At 43.9% G+C, this 23,786-nt stretch overlaps 1 long non-coding RNA gene across 2 annotated transcripts in view; it reads right to left on the bottom strand.

Annotated features, from left to right (window-relative positions):
- Window positions 1-19,834: 19,834 nt before the first annotated feature.
- Window positions 19,835-23,786, bottom strand: part of LOC138990256 (uncharacterized) — a 328,388-nt gene continuing 324,436 nt past the window's right edge. For both annotated transcript variants that reach the window (XR_011466375.1, XR_011466374.1), the window contains one exon: window positions 19,835-21,397. This is a non-coding gene — a long non-coding RNA (uncharacterized lncRNA). The remainder of the gene's footprint in view (window positions 21,398-23,786) is intronic.

Raw genomic sequence — 23,786 nt, 5'->3', positions numbered from 1 at the left:
AGACTCTGATGCTGGGAGAGATTGGGGGCAAGAGGAGAAGGGGACGACAGAGGATGAGATGGCTGGATGGCATCACTGACTTGATGGACGTGACTGAACTCCCAGAGTTGGTGATGGACAGGGAGGCCTGGTGTGCTGCGATTCATGGGGTCGCAAAGAGTCGGACACAACTGAGCGACTGATCTGATCTGATCTGATCTGATAGCTTATTTATATTTATTTAATTAGTGGCTACCCACTACTGGCTTATAGTATGTGTGTTTGTGTATGTGTGTATGTCCGAGCTCAGGCATGTCCAACTCATTGCGACCCCATGGATTGTAGCCTGCCAGGCTCCTCTGTCCATGGAATTTTCCAGGCAAGAATACCAGAATGGGTTGCTATTCCCTCCTCCAGGGGATCTTCCTAGCTCAGGAATTGAACCTGAATCTGTTGTGTCTTCTGCACTGGCAGGTGGGTTCTTTACCAACTGAGCTACTTGGGAAGTCCTTTATAGTATGTATCCATAGTTAATAACTGTGGGTTGAATGAATGAATGAATAATAAGCAATTTCAATAAGAACCCAAATTTAGTCCTTAAAAGATGTGAGCTTTCAAATTGCTGGAATGTCCATGCTGGGTATGTAATGTCTACCAAGCATCAGGTCCTGCTTTAATTATTTGTGTAAATTGCCTCACTGAATTCTCCAAACTAGCTCCACAAAGTAGGTGGTATAATCATCATGTTAACTTTTCAGATGAGGAAACTGAGCACAAGGAAGAGATGTAATACCACCAAGCTCCCACTGCTAGAGAAAGGCAGGGCTGCACTCGAAGCCCCAGCTCGATCACCCTGAGAACATCCTGTTCAGGGAGCTCCCTACTAATTATGCTCAGAGGGCTGCAAGTGGTTGAACATCTTCTTGAAGATGTGAAGTCATGATGACTATCCTCTAAGACAGATGCCTTTGGGAATGGATGAGACGCTTTCTGTCTGAACTTGACAGCCCCGTGTGTGCAGGCTAAGTCACTTCAGTTGGGTCCAACTCTATGTGACCCAATGGGCTGTAGCCTGCCAGGCTTCTCTGACCAAGGAGATTTTCCAGGCAAGAATCCTGGAGTGGGTTGCCATGCCCTCTTCCAGGGGACCTTCCAAGGGTCAAACCCATGTCTCTTATGTCTCCTACGTTGGCAGGGGGTTCTTTGCCACTAGCTCCACCTGGGAAGCCCTTGACAGTCTCAGGGTGTGGTAAATTTTAAGTATGATTCTCTTTTGCCTCCTGCCATTGCCCTGATCATCAGGGATTCTTAGAGGGCCTGTCTTTAGAAAGGTCAGGGGCAGAAAAGGAAGGAACATGAGCCCTGGGGTCACAGAATCCCACACATGGAGCACAAGTCTACCATTTACCGGCTCTCTGACCTTCTCTGAATCTGTTTCGTCATCTTTAAAATGAGTCCATCACACACCAGTGTAACGCCGGTTGAGATCGGTTGCTATTAGAATAAATACGACAGAAATACCCAGTCTATTCACTTTCATTTCTTCTTCCCACTCTAGTCCCTTGATTCAAATATGCTATGGGATTTGAAAGCAAGCTTGTTAGAATCACGCCTAAAATAAGCACAGACAAGGTTCTGAGTCTGCATTCTTTGATTAAAGCACACAAGCTTCAGAATGTGTCTTCTCCTAGCAGTTACCTAATTGTGGCACTGGGGGAGGCTTTGCTTTTTTCCTAACTGGTGCTTCTCTTCCGGATAGATGAGGCTGGCTTCTGGATAAGTGAAGGAGCCTGGTAGTCACCTGTCTTACCTGGCTCACCGCTTGGTGGCAGCACACCCCACTTCCTTTACCCCTATTCTTTCCTGTAAGTGTGTAAGAAAGTAGGCGTTCTGTTTAGGGGCCAGTCTCCACTCCTCCATCTCCTACATTGCTTTTGATGCAAACGATCATTTACACTTTTAGGTAAAAGCAAATATCGCTTGTGTGTGCTTTCATGCACTCCTTTAGGATGACCTGTGGAGCCTTACCAAAGCCGAACTCAGCACATTGCATTAGACCATTTTCACTGGGAGGTTTTTCTTACACAAAAGGATCCACAATTAAAAATGTGGAGAAATTTTCTCAGTGTGGCACAGCTTTTTAAAAGATAGGAACAAAGACTTTACTGAAAAGAGCAATTTATCATGCCAGTAATTTTCTACCTCTGTCCTGCCATTATTAAGGATAGCCAGGTTAAAAGGAACTCTTAGCTCTGGTCTCTCCGCTCAGCCAGCAGCCTCACATAATGGCCTGTCTCTAACTTCAGCCCATTGCCATGGAAGTAATTATACCACACGGCTGAGGAGGGCGATTTGCCACAGAATCAAGGAAGCAGCAATTGGGTTCAAAATGAAAAACAATCTCTAGATACAGGAGAAAAAGAAGCATGATGAATCGCAGAGGATCCAGAGAGCATTGTTTTATGTGGACAACTGCTGTGGACTGAAGTTTTGAAATAAAAGATCATCAGAATAAGACAATAACATATAAAGTTAATGAAATAAACTTCCCTATGCCCCCTTTCCTTCTCCCATAATTTTTTTTTTTTTTTGAATCACAGCACATGATTAGACAGTCCCCAATAAATGGTTCTTTACAGCTTCTGTGACAGTTCCTGCACCAGGCATTCCAAGTAAATAATTTTATTTATTTCATAAAATTCTGGAAAAGAATCACAGAGACCATGGCTGTGGATGTGATCTGGGAATTCATCTTGTTCCATACTCTCTGTCTTCCAAAAGGTTCAAACCGAAACTTTCCCAAGAAGATCAAAATCAACACTGTGGAAAGATCATGAAATTTTTTTTTTTTTTTAATGAGGCTAAGGACAAAGATCCTTCAGTGGAATGGGTCAAATATTTTGTCCAGATGGGAGCATGAGATCTGGAGTGAGAAGACCCTGCTTGGAAGGCTGGGCTCTGGGCTTTGCCAGCCTTAACACTCGGACAAGTTCACAAAACGTCTGTGCACTTGAGCTGCTTCAAAACTGGAGATAATAGTCTATGTTACACGGTTGGCCAATGATCCAGTGAGACAATGAACGTGAAAGTGCTTTGTAAACTAGAGAGTTACCTGTTGCCACTTACGAGCACTTCTGAGCTCACTCAGTTCTTTTCCCCACCTCAGCGTGCTACGGCATCCAGCCTTTTACCACCAAAGAGCAGAAGGCTGATACCTGCGGTCCTAAGCACATCAGCAGCCTGGAGAGAGGGGTTATCTGAGGACCCAGAGGGTGCCTGGACCTCCCCGCCTCCTCCTTGGCAGCGCGCCTGCGCACTCTCCACCTCTCCGCCTCCGTCTGGCGCTGGAACTGTAGCCCGAGTGATGGGAAACGTGGCTTTGGGCCACTGTCTTGCTGCATGACTCTTTCTTCACTACCCTGGTTACTCATTCCGAATAAATAAGGATCAGAGACCCAGGCTGTTGAGCCAGGCAACCTGGGTTCCAATGCTGGTTCCACCAATGACTGGAGAGGTGACTGGGATAAGGACAAACAGTAGTCAGTATTTAGTGAGCATTCAGATACGCCAGCCCTGCTCCGAAGGCTTCATCTGCATCAGCTCAGGTGATCTTCACAATAACCTTATGAGGTCAGCCCAGTTATTATTCTCATATTCCAGGCAATGAAACTAAGACCAAAGTGCTTCAGTAACCTGCCCAAAGTCACTCTACGAGTGGGTTGCCGTCTCACATGTTCATCACGATGACGCCTAACTCCGCGTAAAGACGTACGTTAAAAGCTCAGAGTAGTGTCTGCCACATGGTAAACACTCAGTGATGGCTATTAATTATTGTTCATCAAAGACCCATTATATGCCAGCTATGTGCAGAGGAGGCTGGCAGGCTACAGTCCATGGGGTCACAGAGAGCCGGGCACAACTGAGAGACTAACACACACACGTACCAGTCACCTTGCTAGATGAACCCATGATACACAAGCTCCCCAGCCCCACCCCAGTAAAGATCACAAATAAAAATACTTGCTCTATTTATTCCGCGTGGTTGTTCTGGGGATCAAGTCCAGAAAGGCAATGTGTAAAGATGGAGGTGGGCTTTTGAAAGTGAAAAGGCAACTCCATTGGTAAGGTGGTATTCGCATTAGTTTATTTTAGCTGAATCTGACACAGAGTTCCTGTAATAGGAAAAGCTTAATCCAAGAGATACATTATAATAATCTTCTCCTTGGAATAAACATCATCTGGTGCCATGGTGAGTGTCTAGGACTCTGGTTGCCAAAATAACCGCTTCGATTTTGTAGTTCTTAGTGTCACACTGACCCCAGCCCTGCGGACATAACTGTGCTTGTTTATCTTCCTCCAGGGTGGGACACGTACAGCAACACGAAATGTCTGTTTTCTTTTCCAGGACCTGTTGGCCTTCTCCCAGAATATCAGTGAACTGATCTTTCTAAACACCCAATCGACGTATACTTATTGGACACATACTATTTGCAAAACACTATTGGACTGTATTTGTTCATGCTTTCCTGACTTTGTGTCCATCACTGGGGGTTAGCTCTGTTATAATTTTTATATTACAAGGACCACAGAACAAATGCAACAGGGTTCTTTGTCCCTTTTATTTCCAAGAATGCCTCAGAGAAGAAAATCAAACCTAAAATAATTTGTGAAAATATTAAAAAACACCATGGTTCTTTTAGCCCCAAAGGCAAATTTCTGAGGGAGATAGATAGAATCATAGTAACATGATGTTGAATCTGATTTTAACGGGAATTTCTTGACCACCTCCTCTGGCCTTAATTCTTAAATATGTGTTCCCAGCTTGGATAAGTTATTTAACCTTTTTGGACCTTGGTATTCTTATCTGTAAAATGGGGGAGGACATAAAATATTTGGGAAGCTCTTAGAAAGCATTTATTACTCATTTAGTCCTCTCAACAATTCTGTGAAATAGATGTTGTTCCCTACTACATCTGATAAAACTTAGCTTCCTGAGCAAAGCAGAATGCTTAAGTTCTCACAGTTGGCGAACAGCCAGGTGAAGACTCTAATATACTTTATTTCAGAAGCCTCTGTTTTTTTTTTTTTCCCCTGGACCAAAGGCCAAAGACCAGAAAGGACTGCCTTTGGAGAATTCAAAACCCTAAGCAATCAGTGACAAGTTTTATTATTCTTCAACTCAGTTGTCCTTATCCCAGCCATGTGGACACTCTGGCCCCAGCATTTCTTGATATCTGTGTTTGCAGGTCAGAGCTCAGAGGACTTCTCATAAACAGTTTCAAAATACAAATGCTCTGTTCAAAGCTAAGCAAAGCCAGATTGACTTTAAAGTCAGAAGGTTCTGTTGCCCCCAGTTTTGTGTGTAGGGCACGCTTTGTGTGCTGGAGGTCAAGTTTTCCCAGTGATAAGGGGGACTTGACAAGGAAGATCTCAAAGCAGGAAAGCAGAGCATGGGTGCCCTAGAGGTCATCAGTGGAGAGATGGCCTTGAGAGGTCTTTATCTAAGTGGACTTGCCACCGGGAGTCAAGCGGGAGCAAATACACACTGCCTCTGCCAAAGGTCACGCATCTATCGGGGCAGCTGACAAAACCAGGATGGCTTCTAACTATGGTACGTGCAATTTACCAATATCCGGCAGTCAGTGAAACTGACAAACTTCCTCTGGGAAGTGCAGTCAGTTTTAGAGCTCAAAGTTCAGGATAGTGTCTTATGTTGCTGCAGTTTCTTCTCTCTCTCCTCACCCTCCCCTCCCTTCCTTCCCTCTTCTTCCTCCCTTTCCCATCCATTTAGAGAACGAGAATCAGTCCATTGAACTCAAAGCCTATTCTGTCCTATACATTCATAATTTTTTTATTTCACTAAAACCTCATATGGTAGTTCTCACACCAAGCCCTACCACATCCCACTCAAGGTGATGTGCGTACATTTTTCTACCCCTGTTTGATATACTCATTCTTAGAAATGATAGTTCCTTTGAGTCCAGTTCAGGATGCTGCGAGGAGGATCCCTCCCTGAGCCCCAGGTAGTTAAATGCGTTGGAAGATTGGCAAGGGAACTTTCTAGAGACTTCTGGAAAGATTTCTTAGAAATGATAGTTCCTTTGAGTTCAGGATGCTGCAAGGAGGATCCCTCCCTGAGCCCTAGGTAGTTAAATGCGTTGGAAGATTGGCAAGGGAACTTTGTAGAAACTTCTGGAAAGACTGTGTGGAATCACTACCCAGTGAAGTTAGAATAAATGGTCACATCTAATACATGAGGCATTTATGATTGTCCCCGAAGGAAAACTACAGTAACACTTTAAAGTAGAGCATGCCCATTCTTTTTTTTTTTTTTTAAACATCGTGGAAAGAATGCACACTTCTGCAAAATGGACTAGAAGGGCAGCAAAATGATGACTCTGGCTCCAGGCACGTTCCAGGGTTCCTCCTACATTCTCTCTTGGGAGATAGAAGGCCGGTTTGGAGTCAGATGTGCAGGGGCTGTGCCAAGCCCAGCTCCTCCTGGGCCCTCTCCTGCCCCCAGGAAGTGGTAGGGCCAGCCTTCCCCTGAGCTGTCCTGTCCTCCTCCTGGAAAGGAGGGGTCCCTCCTCATCCAGACGCTGTTCACTCCACCGTTCTGCCAGCAGCTCCCTGGAAGTGAAGGTGCAAGGTTGGAGCTGCAGCTTAGCCCGATTGCCTATGTGCTTGGAGACCACTTGCCCTGACTCCCGGGGTGAGCATGCCAGGAAAGCCTGGCAGGCAGCCTTATCTGCTTCACCCACAGCCTCCTCAGCTCAGTGGCTACAGTCTTCTGAGCCTGAACTGAGAGCCTTCTTCTCTCATCTCCTCCATGGTTCACCTCTTAACACTCCACTTTCTCTTCTTGGGTAGCTCCGGTCAGATTTGCCAAACTCCAGTTCAGTGAAGACTCAATTCATTTTCCACCTTGGCTGCCTCTTGGGCTTAAATTCAGTCCCGATTGCTTAATTCTCAGCTTTTCTCGGACTGCATGGAATTGCCCTGAAATTCCTTAACTCCTTAAAGGATCCGCAGGACCTATCAACTTAATTCCATCCACCCCAGCGCGCCTAGGCTGACTACATCCACAATCGGAAGGGAAGAGAGATCTACTTATAGAGTCCAGGAAAGAGAGACAATCTCTCCTGATCACAACAAGCTGTGAAATATACAATGCCATCGCTGAATGCAGTCTGTGAAGCTAGCATAATTGCCCCAAAAGGGCTCAGAATGGAGAGAGGAGAAACCTGGTTTCTAGTCTTGTTCCCACCACATGAAAAGCAATGGATTCTTCATTTTTCTTGCACTGAAGATCCTCGAAATGCTTTGGAACCTTAGCCGTCTGTGCACAGCATTCAAGGGAACAGATAACGCAGTCTGCCCCCAGGGTGACAACCCCTCCCAGTCTCTCCCTACAGTGTGTTCTAGCACCAACACCCACAGGGTCCATTAATCCTTAGAGGGGAAACAAGCTAGCAAGTTTTATTTTGCTGTTCAAGATGCTGATTGTCCTATGTAGCCTTGAGAGTAAAAGCAGAATAGCATGGGCAAGTTTAATCAACTGGTCTCATCCGCAGATTTTATGAAATGCTAAAATTATCCTCAGCTCCTCGGAGCGTTCCTGCTGTTCCATATGGTTTATATCCTAGCAATCTAGCAATTCATCAATCTGTTTACATACTGATGTTATACTTAGATTGATATTTAACTCTCCTCAGCATCAGTGCCTTGCAAAAGATTTATAAATGACTGCTAGGTGGTAATAGAACAGATACTGCACTAAAAGGAAAATAGTAATCATTTAGTTAGGAATCATGGTCCTTTCTTTTTATTTACACATATACAACCACATATTTACTGAGAGCCTTCTTCTCTCATCTCCTCCATGGTTCACCTCTGAACACAGGCTATATCACTGGCTATTCTATATAGTACATAGAACTGGCTATATCACAGCACCCGACATTGACAAGTACGTCAAATGCTGAACGTTGACTTGTTAAAACAGCCACTAAAGTTCTGGATATAAACAGCCTCCCATAAAAAATGTGCATGAAGTTAATGTACAGCTATTGATACATATATAAAAAGCGTGCACTTATCACTCTCTTTTTCCTGCTTGTTTTTGCTTCATGGTATACATCACAGTGGAATTTCAAATCTGTCAGAAGATATCACAGTGTCTGAAATAAACAGCCTTTCTTTCCTACTCCTATAGTATCATAGACTCTTAAAGCTGGAGGATCTTTGAAAGGTTGTTTACCCTGGCTTCTAGCCCAATGCAGGAATCACCTTCTTTACAACCTTGACAGAGGGTTGTGCAGGCCTCTACTTGAATACTCCTAGTGATGGGGAACTCGTTTCTGTACACATCAAAAGGTTAGGAAGATCTTCCTTATATCAAGCCAGAGTAGGTTCCTAGTCATTTCCATGGCCGATCTAAAGCCAGTCTTGTCTTTCTTCCTCTTCAAACTAGCTCCTTCTTTTATGTCTCCAATTCTAACTAATAGAACCACTGATCAGCCACTTAGAAACCAGGCCCCACACGTCTCTCCATTTCCCCTTGGTTGGTAACCAAACCCAAATGGGTTTGTCTTGATAAAATAGCCTCTTGAGTCTGGTACCTTCTCTCTGTCCCCCAGATTGTATCACTTCTTTCTTGAATTATTGCAATAACTAGTAATGAATCACTGTCTCTAATCTCAACCTGTACGGCTCACCACCCAAATGGAAGCAAGACTTCACTCTGTAAGCCCTACACTAAAGCCCTGTGATATCTGAGGCTGCAGCTTCACGCCCTTCCCCCACCCCCACCCTTGTGTCTCATGCTCAGCCTGTCACTCTTCCCACTGCAAGTCCCAGCCCTAAGGAGCCACTTCCAGGGAGTTCCCTGAACACGCCATCATAATTCACACCAACACGTTTTCAAGAACGTCGTTACTTTGCCTGAAACCCTGTGCCCTTGATCTACCTGAGGAAGTTCCACCAATGCTTCCTGACCTCATGAACAAATCACATTTTTTGTCGTGATTAGGAAAAAAGTGAAATTCACATAGAAATAGAAAATTTTATTTTGTTTGGTGTAACATTCTCCCTAACAAGCCCAGGTGTGAGATCACCCCCCTCTTCATGTGTTAGAGCTGTTTCTTTCTCAAACTGGAGGAAGTTAGGATTATCTCTACCAATCTGGTCTATCATTATGAAATAGACAAGTCCCCTAATTTAGGCAAAGAAAGTTTATTCAACCTGAATGACCCTAAGAAGTTTGTTAATAAATCGCCTACTCTCAGGCCCTACATTCTTCTTTATCTATTAAAGAGGTGTTACCCATGATTCGAAAAATAATTCATCCAGTACACATAGATGACCTATCCTGGGAATTGCCAGCACCATGGACATATTCTTTTACCTCCTATATAACCTTAGGCACCCTAAACTCATAGTTGCCACCATATACTTGTACTTGTCCCTAGGGGCTCAGGAAAATAGAGTTAATTTTAATTTCTATTTGACACATGTCTATTTGACACAATAACAGCCTCCAGCTCCAACTAACCCATGTTTAGCTTACAGGTCTGAGCCTGACTGACCGATGAAGGGAATATAGTCTCACCTCTCCCCAAGGGGCCCCCATGTCTTTTAGTCCCAGAATGTTCATCTGGAACTCAACTCAAATACATTTCTTAAAGCCAAATGGTACCTACAAAATACCTCACAAGTGTTTGTAGCTTTATTTATAATCACCAAGAAGTAGAAACATTTCAATGTCCTTCAACTGGTGAATGGATACAGAAATTGAAGTACACCATGTCCTGGACTGCTTACTATGAAGCCTTAAAAAGGAACAAGCTACTGATACGTGTAACAACATGATGAATCTCAAATGCACCATGCTCAGTGAAATAAGCCATATCCCCCCAAACTACATAATTAATGACTGCATTTACATGACACTCTGGAAAAGGTCCAGGTGGTGCCAGTGGTAAAGAACCTACCTGCCACTGCAGGAGACATAAGAGACACAGCTTCGATCCCTGGGTCAGGAAGATTCTCTGGAGGAGAGCATGGCAACCTACTCCAGTATTCTTGCCTGGAGAATCCCATGGACTGAGGAGTCTGGTGGGCTACAGTCCATAGGGTTGCAAAGAGTTGGACACGACTGAAGCGACTTAGTATGCGTGTACTGGAAAAGGCAAAACTATAGGGACAGAAAACCAATCAATAGTTGCCAGGGCTGGAAAGCGGGAAGAAATTGACAATCAAAGGGTGAACAAGGCATTTCGGGAGGTGATAGAACTGTTGCATATTGATCGATCATGGTGGTCATTCAAGAAATGTGTCTGCCAAAAACTCATAGATCTTTACACTAAAAAGAGTAAATTTTGGTATATGTAAATTACACTCAATAAACTTGACCAAAGATCATTTTAAATGAGGTTTTTTTGTAAAAAGAAGAAAGCGACTAGGTGAGATTACTCTCCTCTTAATCCCAGTGTTCAGGTAGATGTGTTCCATTGAGAATGATAAATTGATATCTACATGAAGTCAGGATTGGACGGCATTGACCCAGCAAAGCATACTGATTGCTGTTCTGAGAGACCACAGAGGGTGCATGTGGGAACAGCATTTCAAACTTGTTGATCCTAGGAGTGTTGATAGTATAGCTTGGGATGGCAAAGGGGTGGCCAGGGTAAGAGCCAAGCTTGGTATGTGTGGGTGCACGTCCTTCATTGGTCCTCCTGTAGGACAAAGGGCAGGTGCCTGGACAACCTATGGGCAAAAAGATGAGGCAATATACATGCAACTTCCAAGAGCTTCCAACCCAGCATCTTACTGAATCTTCTAAGTTTCTGAGACAGGGGTCATCATTCCAGTTGTACAGATGAATAAGCTAGGGCTGGGGGGATATGACTGAGCCAGATCCCAGCAGGACAGTGAATGGTAGAGCTGGGCCATAGAGCTTCTGACTTCATGCTTATTTGTTTGTTGCCTGGTGGGTTGGCGGTGGTGATGATGGAGGTTTAAATGCTACTCAAGCTCTTACATCTTTGAGGTGAGTCCATCATCAAAATAAAAAGCAAAACTGGTGGAGACAGATCAAAGCTTTTTTCTCACTGTATAGTTAAAGATGAGGGTGAATTTCCAAAAAAGAGACATAAAGCAAATGTCAGGATTTTGTCTAAAATACTGACCTACGGCTCCATGAAACCAAGCATCTAATTTACAATTATGTAGGCATGATGGTATTATGGCATTTTGGTATTCAGGATGGCATTCTGGTATTTTGATTACATGTTTGAAAACACTTGGATATTTGCAGTTTTGAGGTGAACTTTCTGGCCTTTCCTTTGTCAGCCAGGTGTCCAGGAGTCTTTACAAATCTCCCAAGGATGTTTTAGAGATTTATTACTACAAACTTCCCAAGGGTGACCTAGTGGAGGCGCAGGGCAGTTGGGCACCTACAGAGGAATTTGGGTCTCGGGAGTTCTGTTTCTATATCTGGAAGCACTAGACTCTCCCACAGGAAAGAACAGGAAATACATCACAGCTTCCATATACCCTCCTGGTAACATAGATCCGGCTGCTGTCTATACTGCACAAGTGATATAGACCATATCATGGTTTGGGTTGGCTTACGAACAGATTTGGAAATTTTCAGAAGGGTCAGAATGTTAGGAAATTTGTAGCAGGGAAAATTCTTGCAGTGGCAGCTGATAAGCTAAATCTCCTGACTAGATTCTCTCCTCTCTTTCTGGCACTTCGCCTAATTGAACAAGCAAATCCCGTGAGGTTCTGCAATAGTCATACCAAACATATGGCACACTCATACCATGCTCTTGATTGAAGCCCTTCCAGGGTTCCACCCAGTGCCCATGTGGGAAATGGAGGCCCAGAAACATTGACCGTGGGGTTAGTGATGTAGTGGGAACCCAGGAATGGGATGGGGCTAGGGAAGTGTGTTCTCTGTTCCAAGTTGCACTGGATCCCCTCCTCAGGTTCAGGGGGCTTAATTCCACCCTGGTGCTTCCCTACATTCTGGGGGTGATGTTTTCTCCCATTTCTCTTTTTTCACTCTCAACTGTTCCCCTTACTCTCTGCCAACAAGCCCACGCTTTCAGAGGGAAATGGAGAAAAGGCTCTCGCCTCTTCTTTTTTGTTTTTTTCCCTTGTTATCAGGGTGAGCTGGGGGACAGGACCCTGGAGAGGCAGCAGAACAGAGGGGAAACTCGAGCCCAAAAGCCCAAGAACCTTAAAGGATGCTGACCTATTAATCATTGTTAATAATCACACAGCACCAACCTTCAACCGTTCCTACACATCCCACTTGGAGCAAACTCATGTGAAAAATGAGGATTTTCACAGAAGAGAAATTATGAATCGGTATTCCATTAGCAGAGATGTAACTCCGGAAGTATTCATAAACACCTCCACTAAATGCAAGCTTTTTCTCATGCATTTTCAACAAGCACTGGATTTCTTTAAAAAAAAGGTGACTTTCAGTGTAGCTCTTTGGCACCATATTTCTTGGGTAAAGTGAGATATACTTGCAATTTGGTCAAGGTTTCCAGGGAAGAATATTCTCCATTTCTTCCACCATGTGCCGTAATACTTGGGTGAGATGAATGTAGAAGCGCAAACATTAGAGTTAGGCTGAGCTGAACAGAGACCTCTCTGTCCCAGGGCACAGGGTACCATCTTGATTATTATTCCTGGCAGGACTTGCAGGGTGATAATAAATGCTTCTCTAGGACAGAATCTGTCTGTCTCTCTCATAGCAAAGCAGAAGGCAGCCTTCCCACTTGTTTGCAAAAGAGGGAGGGAGAAAGAAAGTGGTGAGAACGACAGGCTTCCTGATCATTTTAATTTCCATAGCTCTAGGCTTTATGGGTGGAGAAGGAAATGGCCACCCACTCTAGTACTTTTGCCTGGAGAATCCCATGGACAGAGGAGCCTGGCGGGCTACAGGCCATGGGGTCGCAAAGAATCAGACACGACTGAGCAACGGACACACAGAGGCTTTATGGGACCATCAGGAATGAAAAGCAAGTGCACTAACTGTAAGTGAAATAAAGAAAATAAAGCTTCTCAACCTTAGTTTTTAATCCCATCTCTCAAGCCGTGGCCAATTTAACCTTTAAGGATATTGGGGCCCAGATTGTAGGTTACAAGGGCAGAATGCTAAGAATCTCTTGACTTGGCCCCAATCCTATTTACACTGCTAAATTCTGCAGAAATGATCAGCCAAGTGCTGTGCCTAGCATCACCAAAACTGTTTCAAGTATAAAAGCCAGGCAATTGATCAACAAACATTTACTGAGCACCCACTGGTGGGGCCATCACAAGGCACCCACTAGGAATATCTGCTGGATCCTGACCTCAACAGGTTTGCAGCCAAACTGGGAGACAAGCACATACACAAATGACCCTAAGTCTATGTAATAAGGGCTAAAGCAGAGATGCAAAATAACTGCCCCATGGAGGAAGGGGTGATCAGAGCAGCCCAGGGTGGAAGAGGCTCTAGCCAGGGAAGGAAGGGTATTCCTGGAGAAAAGATATTCCTGGATATTCCAAGATAGCCTTGCAAGATAAGCAGAAGGTAACAGAACCAGGAGTCCTGTATTCAGGCTATGTTTGCTCCTGCAAGATTCTCAACCCAAAGGGCATGGAATTTTCCATCAAGAAGGCTGCCAATTTAATCTTTCCATGAAAGTATATACACATGCATATATACATATTTGCCCTCCTCAGTCCTGTCAGATTGATAGCAATTATTTTTTTGGTTCTATCTTCAAATTTCAAAGGAATCAAGAGCAAAGGTACCTCCTGTCTGTGATTTCAAGCACTCTGGGGAAAGATTTGGGGTGGTAAGTGAATAACAATGAATATTTTCCCATCTGATCGGCGGATTCTATGGTGTTTGCTCTTGGAATTAATTTAGCTTTCTGGTCAGGTTATCTTGCACACTTTCCAGGGTCCCCTGATATAAGTAGACTAAGCAGTAAGGAGGAAATCAAAACAAGTGTGCATTTGTCTGGAGTGTGGTGACAAGAGTATAAAGTGGAGGAAAACAAATAAATATGGGAAATAACAGTTAACAGAGAGCCTTAAGGCAGAGCTAGTCATGACAATATATTTACCGCATCAACTGGCTGCCCATCAAAGGCTAAGCTAGAAATTCAAGTCAAGATCAAGGAGAAGCTCTAGGCTGCAGTGAAATGATGGAGGTATTTTGGTCTCCTAATTTATTATTATTTTTTTAATCAGGTCAAGTTTACCAAATTTCTTTCCTGAAGAAATAAAAAAGAAAACCTCCTTCCTCTCAGTCAATAATGAGAAGTGTGTCCAGTTCTAAAGTTGCCCAGAGCAAGTATTTGTTGAAGACAAGCTAGGGCTCATGAGTGAATATTTACCAACCTAAATACCTTAGTTCCCTCTTTTTTTGGCAAGGGTATGGAAAAAGCGCTTACAGCCTGACAGTATTTACCTTCATTTTATTTGTAAATCTGAATGAACAATTTGCCTTTCTTACTGCAGATTCTGCTTAAGGGAGAGGGGACGAACCATGTCCCGCTTTGTGTAGAATTCTAAGTTTTAACACTGGGAAAGCCCTCAGCCCTAAACAGGCTAGAATGGTTGTTCTCCCAAAGTGACAATAAATCTCAAATGCAATTAGCCATATTCCAACTGAGGGAATTCTCAGATGGGAGGGACTATTTGTCTATAGGTCAAAACACTGTACCTGTCCAACCCTGGTCGGCCTGTTATGTCTTCTTCCTTTGTACATGATATGTCTGCCTGTGATGGGAAGGTAAAGAAAATAAGCCCTTCTTTTCATACATAAGTTCTCAGGCTCAGTGGCTCCTTCTCACTGCCTACTGGTAGGCGCAGCCAATCAAGTTCTTGGTGAAAGTCAGAGTGTATGTAGGCCATGAGTTTAAAGAATTCTTATTGCAATTAGAACAATGGCTAAACAAAATTTTCTTTTCTAACTAATTTCTATCCCCATAAGGTAACCTGTTTCATCATTAGGTTAAACTCAGGTCCAGAGTAAACTGCTTTCTTTTTCCTCAAATCACCACAAAAGCCCAGAGCAGAATGACAACATGAATTTGGGAAAGAGAATAAAACAGTTGTTATTTTAATTGAAAAGCATCCCAAGAGAATATTGATCCAGGACACAATCTGGATGTTGTGTTGGGGATGAAAATTAAGTCATCCTTAAGGATAAAAGCATCTCAACATCCCCATCCTCACCACACCCACCCTTTCCCTCACTGCTAGAAGCAGGAGAAATTGATTCTAGTAAATCACCATTTCCTCCACTGTGGACCCAGTTAGGTCAGTGACACCTCTCCGAAGTGTCTGTAGTCCCTGCCATCCCAGATAAACTTCCTTCAGGGTTGCCCGGCAGCCTGGCTTTCTGGCCTCTAGAAATGGTAATGGATTCATTTAGAATCAGGGGCTACCGAGCCACGAGCTCAGGTGCTGCAGAAATGGCAGGTGGTTGGAGCTGACTTGACAGCAATTAAATGTACAAATCTTTGATTAGGCTCCCGGGAATGGAGTCATTAGCAACCTAGAACCGACCAGCTTGGTTTCCACCGCCTCATTAGCTGCTCCACCGATGTTACTTTAAAAAGCCGAGAGGAGGGTGGGGAAAAAAAAAAAAAACCCTCCAGTGCAGAATTAGGAAAGTTGAGTGACAAACCCGGGAGGGAGGGGAAGCAACCAGTGTAAGCATTTCTACCTGAAAAAACAGGTCCCCTGGTTTTTTGCAGCGTGGTCATTGACCTGCGCATGCGTGTTTGCTGGACTGTGAAATAGCCCCATACCTGCCTGATTAATTGGCCGAAAGAGCTTTTTTCCCTAATCTGCTTTCTTGAAATCCTCAAAAAAAAAAAAAAAAAAAGAAAGGATTCATTGATTCAGTCTTTCTACCAAATCCTCAGTGTGGCAGGAGACTTCCTCCAGGTTGCTGAGGACAGATGGACCAGATCAGTAATAAGATTCCCTACACTTGTCTGCAGTGGCAAATCTGGAGTCTGCACCCACCCCATAGGGACCACAGAATCTCAGTGTCCATCTTCAGCTCCTGTTGCATGTTTCTGGCTGCCCCCATGATCCAAGCTGATATCTACCTTGTGAATTTCCCCCATGTTATGAGAGAGCTTGTTGTTGTTGTTGTTTAGTCCCTAACTCATATCCAACTTTTTTTGCAAACCAAAGCACTGTAGCCCATCAGGCTCCTCTGTCCGTGGGATTTCCCAGGCAAGAACATTGGAGTGGGTTGCCATTTCCTTCTCCAGGGGATCTTCCCGACTAGGGATCTAATCCACACCTCCTGCATTGGCAGGTGGATTCTTTACCACTGAGCCACCAGGGAAGCCCAAAGTTGGTTAATACCAACCATGCAAATTAAATAATCTTCCCAGCTGGGAGCTTTAAAACAAAAGGGCAATGTATTTCACAACCTTAATGTAAAATCCTGTGTGACCATGTATTTTATATGAGCCTAATGCATTGTGTAATTTAGTTCCTTTCTTTCTCAACCTGCCAGCTACTGGATTAATATTATAAAGCATGCTCCCAAGTATTTATTGATCACCTATTTTAAGCCTCATATTAATTGCTGTGAGGCAGTCTATGACTTTAGAATCTGTGAGAAAGAACCATTGTATACACTTTCCCTCATGTAGTCACTTTTTTATTCAACAAACACCTGCCCTATGCCTATTTAAGCATTGTCCTTGTCAATAATAATACAAAGAACAATAAAGTACATTAAGTTGCTTACTCTCTCCTGATCAGCATTTAACTGGGCTAATTCATTTAATCCTTGCAACTCTGTGAGGTAGGTACTATTGTTATCTTTATTTTAGAGATAAGAAAACCAAAGCACAGAGAGGTTAAGTGACTTGCCCAGAGTCACACTGCTGTTAAATACCAGATTGGGGATTTAGACCCAGGCGCTGTGGCTGCTCTTCTGCATTGCTTACAACTTATTAGGGAAGATAAACATCAAAACCAGCCATTTCGATATAATGTGATAAGCACATCTGCTTGGAGTATTAGATTGGCCAAAAAGTAAGCTCTGAGTTTTTCCATAAGATGTTACTAACGTTTAAAAAGGATGTGGTGGAGACAGAAGGGAATGATGAAGTGCCTGTAGAAAAGAATTTTACGGTGGAACTAATACTTGATCTAGGTTTTGAACTAAAAAGAAGAATGCCACAGCTTTCAAGAAGTTATAACCTACTAAGATATTTCACTAAATACTTTCGACACCATTCTGACATAGTTTTTGAAACAAGGATTTTACTTATGTTGGGAACCTTGAGATGGAAGGGATCACAGCCAAATGTGAATATGATGGCAAGAATGATCTTTTTAAGAAGGTGGTGTCTAAGCAAAGCCTTTAACAAGTGGTCAGAGTTTAGAATCAAGCCTTGTTAAAAGCAGAGAAGCCAGGAGAAGAGGAAGACAAGAATGGGACTGGAAGAGGAAGAAGAGAGAGAGCACAGAATTGTACTTCAAAGGACATGAGATGAGGAAATACAGTTGGAAGAATGATTTGAATCTAAGCATGGCAGGCATTGTATGAGAGATTTTATTTAATTCTAGAAATCTATTGAAGGTTTTAGGAGGAGGAGAGTGAAATGAAAATGTCTCAGAAATACTGAGGAAAGCAAAAGAAAAGTTCAATCAAATTAATATGATAAAAAATTATATTTTCAAGCTAAATAACTTATCAAGCTAAGGAGTTGTTTTTAACTCAGAATACCAACTGACTACAAAGAATTTTTGAGATGATTAAATATGGTAACGAGAGGAATTACCTTATGAGCCATAATGTACTGTCCACATACCATTTTTATTTTTCACAATATATTTGTATGAGTTCTAATTCATTTCTGTTCAAAGTGAGGGTGACACTTGAGCTACATGCATGTTTCTGTGGTTCATAAATGGACAAACCATCTCAAGGAGCTTCTATCTCGTAGCAGACAAATAGGAGAGGCCTTTCCAGAACATTCTCGAGGTGAATCAGAGGGCAAGTTCTTGGAGCATCTTGGCCTCCCAAGAAATGGCAGTGTCACCACCAGGCTGGAGCTCTTCTTCCATCAGTTATACTGAAGGGGTGCCCCAAACCAGGGCAAGAGAACAATTACCACTTGCGTTGCCACCACCACCAACAGCCAGAAAAAATGATTTTTGCAATTCAGTGAAGGTTCGGTGAAGATTAAATCCAGTGAGGTTGTAGCACCACAACCTCATTCGCTATGTTCTTAATTTTTCATCCAATCAATTGACTCCTATTAGACCACAGCCCAACCTATTTCTTTAAAAAAATAATCTCTTGAGGATTTCCCTGGAGGTCCAATGGTTAAGAATCTATGCTCCCAATGCAGGAGGCATGGATTTGATCTCTGGTTAGGAAACTGAGGTCCCCAGTACCATGGGATACGGCTAAAAAAAATCTCTTTCTCTTGCCTACTCTTAATTTTTTTTTGAGGGGGGCGGAGGTTGATGGTAAGTGGGGTCATATTCTTCACCACAAGTTACAATGCTTGCTTCTTAAGGGACTTCCTGGCCTTTCTTCTGTCATATCTATGGAGACCTGGGTGACCACCCCTCAGCAGGTCTGGGTAAATGTCCCATCCTCCCTTTGATAAAATACCATGCTGCCCCTCCCCCACCCAGGTCCCTGGGGGAATGCCTGATTGGTATGGTGGGGGCTAGGTGGTCACCTAAAAATTCTGGAGTTCCCAAAACTTTGAACTTATGCATAACACCAAGACAAGGACAAGGTGACATCTGAAGTTAAATACATTGTTTTTCATAATTATGAATTGGAGCTTAAATGGAAAGGGGATCTCATCTGTTAAATAATAATGATTACAAGACAGGCATAATTTCTTCCATGGTAATTTCTTTCCCTTGAGCTTCCTTGGGGTAAACAAGGAGACAGAAGGAGTATTGTTAGCTTCCTGAGCCTGTTTTCAGGCTTGTTCCTTGAAACTATCATTTCACCAGCATCTGCAGTTGCCTTGCATTTCTGGACATTGGGTCTGCATGGCAAAGCTCCAGCTCTGAGTGATACTGCAACCTACCTTCTTCTCCCTATTTCTCTCCTTTGCTTACAGCACGGGTCTTTACTTCTACATCTTTTAATTTCACCTGGGAAGCCCATAGCCTCTCACCATATCCATCCAATCCTTTCTCAACGACATATGACTGGTCTGCTTCTCTCTCTGCAGCTCTGTAGTTTTGAAGGAGCCCATCTACACCATCCAGTGCTACACTGAGAATGCCAGCAGGAACATCCAGACCCTCCCTCCTCTAGATACCCCAGTTCTCCAAAATCTGTGTGATGCCCTGTGGCCACTGGATAAACCAATTCCCAAGACTCATGATCCTTGTGCACTTTTAGTAGCACTATTAGGGGAGGAGCTAACAGACAACTCATGACTCTGAGATCATCAGAAAACCACTCCTCCAAACAACAAGACAGGCAAATTTTAGCAGCCTTTACCAAAGCCCTAATGCAATTTTTGAGCTGGAATCAAATCATGTGGAAAACTCCAGGACCCTTGCAAGATGTGATGAAACCAACTTATGTGTTTTTTTAATTTCCCATTCAATATGCTGTTCTGTTTTTTGAGTCATATAACTTTGTGAAGCAATTATGGCTAACACACAGACTCAGGCAGGAGGCGGGAGGCAGTGAGCTGGGTAAAAAGGACTTCGCATGGGTGGAGAAGTCGGGGGTATGGGACTCAAGTTGGAGGAATCTCTAGGGAGAGGTCTTAGATCAGGAGCTAGTGACTGAAACTGTATTAATAGCTTTTGAAAACAACTATTTGTGTGTGAAGTGATAAATAGAAGTGGCTATTTTCTGGACCACATTTCATATTATCTCATTATGAAACAATATCACAGGTATCACATCACCCCATTGCCTCTTTGACAGGTGACCACCTTGTACAATGTCAACATGCTATAGAGTAAAATAATAATTACACTGAGTGCTCACTGGTGCCTGGTGTGTTTGATTGAAAAGCTTTGTAATATTAACTCATTTAAACTTCTCAACAATCCCCTGATATGGTTACTATTATCCTCCTTTACAGGCTTCCTAGATGGCGCTAGTGGTAAAGAACCTGCCTGCCAATGCAGGAGGCATAAGAGACACAGGTTCGTCTACTGGGTTGGAAAGATCCCCTGGAGAAGGAAATGGCAAGCTACTCCAGTATTCTTGCCTGGAAAATCCCATGGACGGAGGAGTCTGGTGGGCTACAAGCCATAGAGTTGCACAGAGTCAGACACAACTGTAGCGACTTAGCACACATTCTGCTTTTACAAAGGAGCAAACTGAGACAGAGAGGTTTGGGTTTCTAGCTGAAGGTCACAGTCATAAGCAGCAGCACCAGGGTACAGACCCTGGTGGCTTGATGCCAACACCAGGGCTTTCCTCTCTGTTATCTGACTACATGGATGATGCTTTCTAGGTTCTGAGTACAGTTCTAAGCGTTTTGTATGTACTAATTCTTAAACCTTTAACGAATCCTATGAAATAAGAACTATTTTTGTTCCCAAAATATATAAATGAGGAAACTGAGGCCCAGACAGATTATGTGTCTTGTCCAAGGTCACATGGCTGGAGAGGGTCAGCGCTTAGATGGAAAGGCAGGCCCCCTGGTTCTGAGACCACACTCCTGAGCCCTCAGCAAAGGTCCCATCTTTCCTTCCTGCCACGGTGGAGTACAGAGGTGGGGAGGAAGTGGGGTGAGGTAGGGGTGGGGACAGAAAAAACTCCAAGTCTGAGAATATGAGTTTTGTGGGTTTGATGAGAAACTGGTCTTGCACTCTCTCTCGAAAAGGGCTCAAAACAAAACTGTAGAAGTAGGTTAAGTAGAGTCTGGGCTGCTTTTTCTCCTCAGCAATTATATAAGGCCCTCCCTCACACAGGGACCTCAGAGGGGAGATTGAGACTCTTTTATTTGTTCAGACAGACAAATTTCAGGCTCTAAATATCATGACTTCTAAGAAAATTTGCATTTAGATGATTTAAAAGAACAAAACCCCAAGAGTTGTATATCAGCAGGTTAACACAAAGGGGAGGGTTTGTTTTTGTTTTCTTGGGGTTTGGGGGAAATGAGGGGAGTGAAGGAAAGGCTTTTTTTGGTGTCAATGAAATTACAGTGCATGAATGCCAACCTTCTTTTAGTCCAGCAAAGTCCATAGGGGTGAGTCAAGGGGAACATGAGAAGCTCTTCTTCAGTACTGCTCCCCCTCAGGGGCTGACTCTGGTGGACAGTGGGGGATCCTGAATCATTCCATTCCAGCAGGAAATGAAGCAGGAGCTTCTGCAGAATCTACAGGTACAGGATGCTGTGCAGAGGATGGTGGCACCAGGGACCTACGGACAAGAGAGAGAGGAAGGGACAGGCTAAATGTGCTGGGTATCATACAGCTTCCCTGTCTATCATCTCATCTAACCCTCGCTACACAATAGGAGGAAGACAGCCTGACACATGGTAAACAAGGCTCAGTGTAAGCCAGGCCACACACACCCACCATAACACAGCTAGCTATCAGGAGAGCCAGAGATAGTAATCAAACCCAAGTCTACTGGCCCCAAAGTACCATGTTATCCCAGACCTGGAAGCTAAGAGAACAAGGGGTCTCCCTCTGTCTCTGTGATGATCAACCCAACACCAGAGAATACAGGAGCTGTGCATGTCCCATGCGACCACCTGCCCTGTGAGATTGGCAAGCTACAGAGCAGCCCGTGTCCTGGCTCCATGATTTTCCTGTGTCTGGGAAGACAAGAGGGCAGGGGCCAGCGTCATCCCTCTCGTTGTCATACTTCCTCTATAATTCCGTTTTCAAACAATTGGCTTTGACTGCCCCAGCAGACCTGTCCCCCAGGAGACCATGTTCTGGCCTGTTCTGGTGGACAGCTGGCCTGGCCTCACCAACTGTCTGCAGGAAGACCGATGTTTCACATCCTTCCTGCCTGCTCTCTCCTCCTTCAACCTCCCAGCGCCACGGGGTTCAGGCATGTTGCCTGCTATGCCTACTGGTCTGTTTTCTACTTCACTTCCCAAAGCATGGTTTCCTCTCTGGGTGAAAACACAGAAGGCTGCTTCCTATCAGTACTTGTAGGGCACTTGTCTTGGGTGACTTTCAAGAAGTAGATGGTGGAGGGTAATTGATGATGATGGTGGTGGTGGTGACGGTGATAATGAAGGTAAGCACAGACCAAGCAGCCCAACACAGATCTTGGGAAATACACCAAAGAACAATTTATGTGGGGGACTATTAATGGAATGAACATTCCACTGCCATTTTTCCTGAGACATAGATCATTTGAATCAAAAAGAAGTGATCAAGAAAGGAGGACAGAGATACTTCCCCATGTTGCAGCTCTGGGTACCCCATGTGAGAGCTGAGGGGAGTATGGTAGGAGAAGCGAAAGGATGGAGGTGAAAGGGCAAGACACTGGGACACAGGTTACGAAGCAGAAATACCACCCAAACTTTATTCTTCTCTCTGCGGGCAGTGGCAGCAGTCACAGAAGTTTGGGAGTCTCCTGTCTCACCAGAAGATAGTGAGGGACCACACCTGAGTTGGTGCTGCTGGGGTGACTCATGGTGGGCCACTAGGTGACCTCAAGGGGGACGCTGGCCATGCCAGAAATGTCAACCATGTAACTTGAGGTTGGAGCTTTGAGCCACATGATATCAACCCAAATTCCTGACTTCCGAGGAGAGGAGGGAGGCTGAAGATAGAATTCAGACAACTGGCTGATGATACGGTCAATTGTGGCTACATAATGAAATCCCAATAAAAACTATGGACTCTGAGGCCCAAATGGTTGGTGAATGTATCAGTGTACCAGGATACATCCTGATTCAATACAGAGAAGACATGGAGAAGACTCAGGAGCTCAGCATTTGGGATCCTCCCAGGTCTTACCCTATAGGTGTCTTATGGCTGGTCCAGATTTTCATACTCAGTAAATGTATAAGGAGAGAGCTTTCCTGAGGTCTGTGAGTTGTTCTACTAAATTATCAAATCTGAGAGGGTCATGAGAACCCCAAAATCAGTAGCCAGTTGTTCAGAAGTGGCCTGGGGACCCTGGAACATGGAGCTGGTATTGGAAGGGAAAGGAGTCTTAGGAGGACAGTGTCCTCTCCCTATGGAGTCTGTGGTAACCTTGGATGGTTGATGTCAGAACTGCACTGAAGCATATTTTTGAATGACTGGATGAGTCTTCTACAGTCCAGTGAGGGGGGTAAGAGCAAGCAACTTCCCATTTTCCCAGAGGAAGCCAAGTGACTTTCATACCCACTGTCTCTCTGGGTAAAGTGGTAGCTCAAGTTCTGGCTCGGGAGCCCATTCTCCTACAAAGCCTGAGTGTTTACAGGGTGCTGCCAAGTTGACATTTTTGGAGTCAAATCAGCTATTTTGGCTGCTATAACTTGCTAATGCTGAGCAGTGCACTGATTATTGAATAATCAAATCCATTTAGTATCTTTAAAATGGAGATAATTTCACATAGTTCAGACACAGTCCAATTATTTTGTTGTTAAGAAGAGTGAATTGACTTGGACCCTTGCAATTCGATCAGTTGCTTGGCAATCAACCTGCCAACAATTTTTGCTTCCCCATTTTTCTTTCTGATTTTAATTGTGACATTGGAATAAAAGGAGAGTCCACACATCTGTTGCCTTGGATTCTGAGGCTGCATTGAAAAAATCAATCCTTAGCCTGATTTTTTGATTCCCAAACTAAAGAATCCA

The sequence above is a fragment of the Bos mutus genome, chromosome 12 (genome assembly GCF_027580195.1).
Source record: "Bos mutus isolate GX-2022 chromosome 12, NWIPB_WYAK_1.1, whole genome shotgun sequence".
In the NCBI taxonomy this organism is placed as follows: Eukaryota; Metazoa; Chordata; class Mammalia; order Artiodactyla; family Bovidae; genus Bos; species Bos mutus.
The sequence above is the reverse complement of the archived record's forward strand: the minus strand, read 5'-3'. Positions and strand labels throughout refer to the sequence as shown.